Source organism: Pipistrellus kuhlii, unplaced genomic scaffold (assembly GCF_014108245.1).
Source record: "Pipistrellus kuhlii isolate mPipKuh1 unplaced genomic scaffold, mPipKuh1.p scaffold_m20_p_10, whole genome shotgun sequence".
NCBI classification, from domain to species: Eukaryota; Metazoa; Chordata; class Mammalia; order Chiroptera; family Vespertilionidae; genus Pipistrellus; species Pipistrellus kuhlii.
The window spans coordinates 1,432,501-1,442,900 of NW_023425405.1; the positions used below are offsets into that span (position 1 = coordinate 1,432,501).

Consider the following 10,400-nt stretch of genomic DNA (forward strand, 5'->3'; position numbering starts at 1 on the left):
AACAACAGAACATTAGTTTTTATGTTGGTGCCACCAACTGTAAATGACATAAGTTTAGTAATTACAAAAAGCAGTAATTAGACTGTTGCAACCATCTAAAACCTTAGGCTTCCAGTCTGTGCTGTTAGTGTTAAGATGTAAAGTGCAATCCTAAGCTAACATTATCTGTGCAAGCACCATACAAACATTTGCATATCTGCATAGATCTTACAACTGTACTCTTTACCTCCTTGTGATAAAGCTTTGTCTACCTGCAAACACAGTCAAAGGCTACAGCTGCAAACCAAAGCCAACGCTAACCATGGCCAAGAGCTCAAGGACAGAAGCAGCCACATGCTTTGGTCAGCCTTCTGTAACTCCAATGAATACAAAGGAACCTTTTCCATGAACTACCTGCTGTTTTCTGACGACCTCTGGGATCTTTTCATTTAGCCCTAAACCAAGAATTAAATATGACACACAAAAAAGAAACCACAACGAAAAAGCTAATTCAGTCACAGAGTAATCTTCTGAGACCAAACGTCCATCTAGATGCAACGAAGATTTGCTTTCACTAAAGACAGAGGTGAGGACAAAATCCACAGTGGAAGTTATGACATGCTAAGCAAGCAACAAATGTGGATCACTGACCAAAAGGATGATGAACTTGATGCAAATGCAGATTGCATATTGTGATATATATATAGTACACTGTGCTTTTGTTTTCCCAATCCAGTCACTTATTTTTGGTGGTGAATACATGTTGTTAGATGTCTTGTATGGTCTGAACCTTTGTTGTGTACTATTTTTATAGACTTAAGTTATAACGGAAAAAAAAAAATAGGAACCAAACATTAAAGGTCTAGTAAAGCCAAAAATTAATTTCATATTGATTTTAAAGGGATCTAGCTGAGTTTTTACACTGAAAGCAAAGAGTATAGCAATTGTAGTCCATGGTATTTATTTTCAGTCAAACCAAAGTTACATATAATTCTGCCTCTGCTTATACGGGATATTAACACTAACAACACTCTCCCTTTCAAAGACTTGCACAGGCCAAATTGTTGGAATGCTGGTTTTCTTGACATCTCCAAACCCCCAAAACTATGATGATGCATTATGGTGTATTGGAAATAACACAGTCAGATATTTGCTTAAAACCTAGAAACTTTACATGTTGCTTTTCATGTGCTGTGCCAAGTCTTGATCATACTTTTTCCCCCAACCAAGGGACCTCATAACCTGTTTATGGTTATTGCTTTACAAACAGTTTTGACAGAAGGTGGCTGCTAGAGCTTAACAGATGCCCCAGTTCCGTGTGGTGGAGCTGGTTCTTGCAAACTAAGCTCGTCGTTTTATTCTTTGCTGACGTCAGCAAATAGAGTTAGAGAGACACCCAGTCATCTATCACACCAAATAAAAAGAACATAACGGCTTTCAAAAGGGTTTTCCCACTTACCCAAATGGCTTTCTGAAAGCTTCTACCTCTGCAAAAAGAAAAAAAAAGAAAAAGACAAAAAAAGAAAAAAATTAGAACAATTCCGGCAGATTGCATGAAATGTGAGAACGTCGCAGTAACTGCTGCTTTTCATTATGTTGTCTTTGGGTCATGATGAAGGAACGGGAAGTGTACCGTGCAGTACCCAGGAAGAATGGGTATTGAGAAAGATGCGTTTCAGTCACCTGGGATCTCGAGTCAGGATTATCTGAAGGGAAAATGGGTCTTTCATGTGCATGTTCAAAAGGTTTTGATGGACTGCAAGTAACTGTGAGCGCTCTACCATCAGAAGGGTGGCCTAAGACTACGATGCTAAAGTATGCATACCTCAGTTACAAAACTTTTGAAAGGAAGTCTCAGCCACAGAATGCATATACCTGTAGAGTTTTGCATGGGTTTTATATGAATACAATAAAAAAAAATATAGCTGCTTGCACATTATACCAGAAAAACCTCCAAAACTGCAATTGCTTTGAAAAATAGATTTTAGGTTTTTTGGAGTTTTCTGAAATGCTTGGTCTGTATTTTGATAATTGTGCATATTATGTAAAAAAATGTTGGTGGACCCATAAATGACCAGACTTTTTCTAAGAAAAACGTTGCTTTAATGCATTTCATGAATTTTTACTTATATCATTGCTTGTTAGTGATAGCAAATCTGCTTTTCTGCATCTGCTTTGCGTAGCTATTGTAAGGCTTTGAACTAATGTATGTATTTATTGCTTGAACTTCTGTGCATACCTTATAAAGCATAATGTCTGACAATTTAAATGGCTCATGTATTCTTGCTTCTATCAACCTGATTACGGGGACTATGATCTTTTGTATACAACAAATTTTAACTGTAGCACAAACATCTGTTTATGTATTGGTGGGATATACCTGTCTTATTTATCTTTTTTGAGGTAAACTAATTTTGATACTTTTCATTACTGTGTACTATGTTCATACTTTGAATTCTCTGATGTTAGAAGTCATGGTTGAGAATTGTAAGAGGTGTTATTTGTTCTGTATTCATGGCTTTCACTGCTGAATAAAATAAAAAACCAAACCTAGGATTTGAAAGAAAACTGTCTACCTCTAACACCAGGGAGTTATCAGATTTTATTTTACATAGTTTTAGTCGACAAAGACACAATTGCTCAAACCTAGGGGGGCTTAAGGCTTATAGTCTATGTGGTCAAATTCATGGCCTCAGTAGTGCTGTTTGAAAATCAATTAAAAATGTATGTGAACGTTACAAGTATTTGGTAGAATTACCGCTAACTAGGTTTTCTTTAGGCAACTCAGATAGGGAGAGAATGTCATCAGCATTCTGTGCCTACAGCTGCTTAACTTCATAAGAATGCATTTCTTTCTGATTAGGCAATGGAAGAATACTCAGCGAGAAATAGAGCTACAGAAGTACACTTAAAATAAACCATCCTGGACTTTAATGTCCCTGGGTAGACTCGGTCACAAAATCCATTAGGTTATTGCATAGTTTTCAAATTGGACATTCACATTTTAGAGTATTTGTGAGACTTCATACGACACATGCCCATATTAGCAGGCATTTGGACAAAGGCTTTATTCATGCCATAAAACTATTGAAAGGAACATGGCTGGCCCTTTGTATGTCACTAGTTCAGGTTGCAATGAAAGGTTGTTGGTTTTTGGGGTGTATTTTTGGTTTTGGGGGATTTTTTGTTTTGTTTCTGTCCATGAACACTTGGCAGATTTAACCTAACAACAACAAAGAAGGATGTACATTTTCCTACAGAATTAATGTATGAACAGTGTGTCACTGCTCTTGGATGTAAAAATGTATATGAAATCATTTCATTCACTTGATTACATTTCTGAAGTATAAATAAAAGTCTAATTCGTTTTGACCTATTTATAACCCCTAGGATTTTATTTTTTCAGAGACACCATTCTTCACTACCAGAACCAACTCATATATTTGTGTACACATGTCCCACATTTGTTTAAGTCATTTTCTTAGGAATCATGAATTCATAAACCGATACTCCCATTAAGTCAATAAAAGTAGGGGCTGCTTGTCAAATGCTTTCCATTAAAACAGGGGTGGGGAACCTTTTTTCTGCCAAGGGCCATTTGGATATTTATAACATCATTCATGGGCCATCCAACATTATCAACGTAAAAAAAAAAAACAAAAAAAACTAGCCTGCTATATCTGGTCTAACATTTAATTAACTCACCCCTAATGCCTTGGCAGGGCCGGACCCAATGATTTTGCTGGCTTTATATGGGCACAGGGGCTGGACGTTCCCCACCCCTGCATTAGAAACTATTTTCAGGTTCAAAATTGGCATTCTCACATAATCATCTCATGTTTTCATGCTTTCATCCTAATAGAAACTGACATCATAAATCTGATCCTAAAAAAAATTAATAAAACACACACAAGGGAAAACACGATTACTCTAACTTTATGGCTGTTATCTTTTTTCTTTTTCTTTTATTTGCCTCCAAATATCAATTACACTCATGGCATTCTGCTATGGTTTAGGAGGATGTACAGGGAACAGGGATAGGTAAATAGCTAAATTAAGGCTTCTTTGCCTATACCAACCAATTCTAGATCGTTATTAGTATCTAAAAGAGGCCAGATGGGGCCTCTGCAGAAGGAAACTTTGCCTTTTTAACTTCAATATACATTCCAAAATTTGTCATGATTAGAAATAGAAGGAAAATGAACATGTTGAGTAGATTTTTATTCTATGCATAGTTTAAAGTTTTGTGTCACGTCAGTGAAAAAGTACCTTGATTAAAAAGGTTTCCACAGAATAATAAACTATTTTAAAAAGAAGCATGAGCATGACATTAATTTTCTTGGACCTTAGATTCATTTTTCACTATTAATTAGTTGAAAGTAAATGAATTTGAACTGATCCCCGCCCAGTGTATTTATTTTGTTAACTTATCAAAGGCTGTATAACAAGATGTTAATCCATCCTCTCATATTCTATGGTCTAATATAAGAAGAATAATTTAGAGATTAAAACTAACAATGTAAGAAATTTGGCAAATGTTTTGTACATCTATGGTCAAACGTATGTCACTCTGTAGTTTAAAGTACTGTGATGCTCAGATATATTGGGTTGGGTCAATGAAGGTTTCAACTGCTTTGTCAAAAGCTGGTTATTAATTATTTTAAATTAAAAAAAAATTAAAACCAAGATGGCGACTTAAAATTTAACTAGCTAGAATAAAAATGCAGATGGAAAAGCACATTCTAACCATTTCTTTAGGCAGGAGTAATGAAAACTAAGTATGCAACTGTACTTTTGCAAATATTTCACAAAATGAGATTCAGACAACTTCTACCATTTAAATGCTGATGAAGGAAAAGAACGTAAACTATATCTTTTCACTATTAATCAGTTTTTGAATTGCATACAAATCAGTTTTTAAATTGCATACAAAACTTTTAAACTGCAAAGTATAAGATTACTGCATGAGAATGTATAACTTGAGAAAATAGTGTGGCTTCACCCATCATTTGACACATCGTTTCCTGTACTAGCTCTTCCTCTGTGTTCAGTCACCATCACACAGACTAAAAGGAACCATGTGATACCCAAATAACTGGAAAGATGAGTAGTTGTAAGTAAAAAGTTTACAGTTTTCTGGGGAATTCAAATCTTACATGTGAGAGGATTTAGAGATAAGAAAGGCAGTTAAGGTAGGGGGGTCCGTGGGAAAGAAATGCATACCTGAAGGGGCAGATCCAGCTCCAAAGCAACAGAATGTTTCTTTCACAAACAGAGAGAGCAGATAAATGTTCCGAGGTGTGTGTGTGTGGGGGGGGGGGGGGGGGTGGAGAGGGCGCCAGGTAGGCTTTCAAACCTTGAAACTGATACCATACAGGGAAGGGGAAAATCAGCCAATTAGGAAAAACAAAAACAAAAAAAATAAACATGAGGGGACATAAAATAAGGAAAGATCCAATTAGAAAGTAGGAGGTACAGACCAAGAAGCTGCCAGCATTTATAAACCCTTAGACAAAGAGGCTTCACTGGTTACCCATTTGGGGACCCTTTCCCAGACAGGAGTTTGTATGGGCTTGCAATAAATTTCCAGGCTTTTGTTTAAAATCTTCTAGGTCTAGTAATAATTAATGTCGTTTTCTAATACTTTTTTTTAAAATCGAATTTATTTAAACAATACAACAAAATTTAATCAACAATATAGTTGCCGTTGTTTTCTACTACTTGTGCCCAACGCTCAGGAAGCATTTTAATCCCTCTGTTGTAAAATTCTTGTGATTTTGATGCAAAAAATTTGGTCAATGCATTTTTGAGGCATTCTTCATTATTAAATTGTTTTCCAAGAAGAAAGTTTTGCAAAGAACGAAACAAATGGTAATCGAAAGGGGCAATATCAGGAGAATATGCAGGTTGAGGGAGAACTTCCCATTCCAACTGGCGCAGTTTTTCAGCAGTGATTCTTGCAGTATGTGGTCGTGCATTATCGTGGTGAAGAATTACGCCCTTCCGAATAATCAGCGCGGTTCTTTTTCTCTTAAAGCTTGGGCTAACCTTTCCAATTGGGCACTATACACTGCACTTGTAATGGTTTGGTTAGATGGTAAAAGTTCATAATGAAGAATTCCTTTAAAATTCCACCAAACACACAACATCACTTTTTTCGCATGCAAGTCAGGTTTTGGCATGGACTGCGGAGCCTCATTTTTGTCCAACCATTGAGGCCGCCTTTTCAAATTAACATACAGCACCCATTCTTCATCTCCGGTAACAATTTGCTCTAAAAATGGCAAACGGTTTTGACGTGAGAGGAGCGAACTGCAAATTGTGACTCTTTGATTACGGTTGTTGTCGGTCAACTCATGAGGAACCCATTTTCCAAACTTTTGGACTTTGCCAAGTGCATGCAATTGATTGGAAATTGTTTTTTGTGAACAATTTAAAGTTGTTGCAAGCTCTTGTTGGGTAATTTGAGGATTTTGCACCAAAAGAGCTTGAAGAGCTTCTTGATCAAAATTGGACACACAGCCTCGACCACTCTTGTCATCTAATGAAAAATTTCCCTCGTGAAATTTCTCAAACCAACGCTGGCATTTTCTGGTGCTAACTGCATCTTGACTAAGAGCACTACAGATGTTTTTTGCAGCCTCACTTGCTTTTCTTCCTAATTGGGACTCGTAAAGCATGCAGTGCCGAATATGCTCTTCATCCGCCATCTTCTTAGCCCTAGTTTTGCAACAAAAACCAAACCAAACACGAACTTTTTCAAGCAAAACTTGTTAATTGCACTTCACAGGTTCTGTAGATACCACGTGTTTGAAGGTTATGTCAATACAAGTCAACGCCAAGCAAGATTTTAAACGAATGTTTAAAAACGACATTAATTATTACTACACCCGATATATGAGTATAATACTGAAGAGGTAAACTCAATTATATGATTCTCTTCTCAGTCACTTTCAGTGTCGATCCCCCTTGTGCTCAATAACAAGTTGCTATTGCACCATTCAGGTATGCTGATATGAGGCAAAGCCCCTAAGCCATTCCGTTCATCCCTTGAGAGGCAGCCCAAAGCCCTTGGGGTATTGGTCATGCAGAGGGAGACCATCTGACTAATTTGCCCTGCTTAATTCTCTTTTAAATGTATTTATATAGTTTCTCCTTTAAATCTATTTAAATGATATTATATAAAATGCAACATTTAAAATTTACCAATCCTCTTTGACAAAAAAAAAAAATTACAAGATTCAGAGGAAACTTATAAAATTTTAAATTGACATATCTCCCAGTATAGACTTATTATGATCATGTATTCATTCACCTATTTTCCATTAGCCAAACAATTAAGCTTTTCAGAAAAAAAAAAAGAAAAATTTGAGTGAGCACCAAGCTGAGAGTCCTTGTAATTAAACTCTACACCAACATTTATGTGTTTTATTTAGTGCTTTTCTTAGAGGAGAGAGCTTTAGACAGCTAATTACAAGAAACCAAATCAACAGAACCTCAACAGAAATGTTTCATCTGGAGATAATAGACTTAGATATTAAAAGTCTTGTCATAACATCAAAAGCTTGTAATCAATGCCACAAATTTATTTACAGTTTGGCTTCTTTGGTTATAGAGATTAGGCCCAAGTTAATAAAAAATATTTCAAAAAATTAAACAAATGCATCAAATTAATTTCCCATTAGCCATGATACGCGGTGTGAGATTTATAAAATAATCCAACATTCTGGTTGTCTCCAGTCTCTTCTCTTCTGCTGATTCTCACATACAATTTTCTTATATGGTACATTGGAATGTTGATTTAATACTCATTATGATGCATAATCAGTTATGCCTGTTATTGGATGGTATTTATTCCACATTTAATTTTCTCACCATCTTAGAAATAATTTTATAGTAGCCTCCATCACAAAATGGAAAAAGTGTCATTAATTTTCTTCTCTGCATAAATTTAAAGATGTTATTGAATAATGTGTGCATTAGTAGTTGTCATTTTGCTAAAGGAGCAGTCTTAGGCAGATAACCATCACTATCCTAATTTTCCAAGGGGGACATTCTGGCACTACAATTGTTATTTCTATCATTTAGAAAAATTATTGGGTCACTTGAAGAGCACATATAATGCATACAATTTGAGAGATAGTCAGACATTGAGATGAAGCATCTAAAAAGAGGATTCAAGCCCCTTGACAAAAGTTAAGTGATGTACCAGGATATATTTCTAAGAAACCTAATCAAAACCAGGAGGAAAATGTTTCTCTATTTTGTGCCGAAGAACTCAGAAATGATGGCTTGAACAAAAGAGAATGTATTGTGTATAACCCAGATCTCTCGTGAGCAATGGTATGGAAACCCATCGGAGGTAGTAACTTCATATTTAGTGATCACTTCAACTGTATTCAAAAGATGGATAGCACGTCAATGGCTTTACTCTTCCACGGGGCCACAAAACTATTCACTTACCTGCTGACTTTTAGGAAAACACTGGTGATATTGTATAGTATAAATTCTTCCTGAGTGGGCGATCATAGAGACCTTATTAGGGCAAGGGGCTTCCAGTTCCAGCCCATTAGAAAGAGAAGGAATTGATTGGAGCTAACCAGCTGGCAGGCATTGCTCCTTACCCTGTCGAAGGGGCTGGGACTGAACATAGTTTCTGGGCTTGAAATGGAAAATAGCTGCATGTAATTTGACAACTCTGATTGATTCGTAGTGGCTACTGTAGTGGCTGGCACAATGTGCAGGTTTAATACATACCTGACAATCCTATCTAATAAGATAGTAATATGCAAATTGACCGTCACACCAAGACACAAGATGGCCACCCCCATGTGGTCAAAGATGGCTGCCACGAGATGGCCTGCAGGGAGGGCATTTGTGGGAAGTTAGGGGTGACCAGGACAGCAGAGGAGGAAAGTTGGTGGTGACCAGGCTGGCAGAGAAGGGCAGTTGGGAGAGATCAGACCAGCAAGGGAGAACAGTTGGGGATCAGGCCTAAATGGGCGGCCGGACAGCCCTCAAGGGGTCCCAGATTGGAGAGAGTGCGGGCTGTGCTGAGGGACACCCCCTATCCCCCACTGTGCATGAATTTCATGCACCAGGCCTCTAGTGGATAATAAGAGCATTTCTTCACTTTACAAGAAAATCTACCATTATCTACTAGTGACTTCTGCCATGAGAACAGGAAGGGGAGTGGGACATGAGGTCTGCTGATTTCCAATCTGGCAATGAGATCTGAGAAGTAGTCATACTGTGGTCCCAAACTGGGAGGGTTATCAGTGGATGGGATCTATGAGTTGAGAATAATGTCAAATTAGAACCTTTGATTTTAAATCAGAATACGTGGAAAGTATAACTGGTGAGACTATTACATTTGATAAATTCCTGTTAGACATAAAACCCTAACATTGATAGCCATGCTTACTAGGCACTCAGGGACTATCCAAAATGATTCCCATTCCTTGGGAGTTGAGATCCATGCTCAGTTTCACATGAGAGAGGTTTTCATAGAAGGCTGAAATTTGACCTTTTTGGGTTGCAAGACAATTTCCTTATTCTCTCATTTCTAACCAAGCTCTGAAGGCTATGTTTGCCATATAAAAGTGAGTTTTTGTACAAAGCTGTAATCGTTCTCAAAATCCACGATGTGAATAGTTCCAGCTCAAACACCGGAAGACCTACAGGCATGAAGACCCCTGAAGCCCTACTTTCATGAAAGGTCTCGGGAAGGACTTGGCCATGTTTCCCAGACTCCGTCTGCATGGAAATGCAGTTTGACACGAGTCCATGTCTAAAGAGCAGCCTCTGGATGCGGTCCCTGCTCTTCCAGTCTTTGCAATTCTGGGTCCTGAGGCCCTAGCTATTGCATCAGGTCAATTCCCCAGAGGGCCTGGATCTCACTCTGGCAACTGCCCCCTCAGTGGTTGAGTCTGCCTTTATTTCTGAAGTTCCCTGTGTTTGCCCCACATTGTGGCTGTCCTTACATCTTCAGTAACACTTATTGGTAGTTTTTCATCCTTGCCTGTGATTTTCCCACCATGCCTCTGGTTCTGGGAGCAGGTCTTGCCTCTGTTTTCCCTAAAAATGAGCTTCTGGGCTCCAGATTACCATCTAGATTCATAGTATCTGTCCAAAACTGGATCCTCAGCCACTGGAGAGGTCATCTGTCAGTCCCTAGTGTATACAGGGCCTTTACTCCTGGATATTCCCATAAAACCCAAATGCCTCTGCACAAGCCCTGATGATATCTCTCATTATGTTGACTCAAGAGGAAAGAGCATGATATGAGAAGGCCAACCAAGAGAATTACCTGCAATTTGTGGCATTGGAAATAAGAAATAAATGTACATGAGCACTTACTCTGTTGATTATATATGGCAAAATTTATGAGTGATTCCCAGGAGACTAAGAACACTGTAATG

General features: G+C 37.8%; 1 protein-coding gene across 1 annotated transcript in view; it reads left to right on the plus strand.

The window, feature by feature from the left end:
• The window catches only part of FOXP2 (forkhead box P2), a 493,504-nt gene extending 490,147 nt beyond the window's left edge, over positions 1-3,357 (plus strand). The window contains exon 19 of the mRNA XM_036424830.2: positions 1-3,357. This exon is cut by the window's left edge and continues 693 nt beyond it. The gene's annotated coding sequence lies outside the window, so the exon portion shown is untranslated.
• The last annotated feature ends 7,043 nt before the right edge of the window (positions 3,358-10,400 follow it).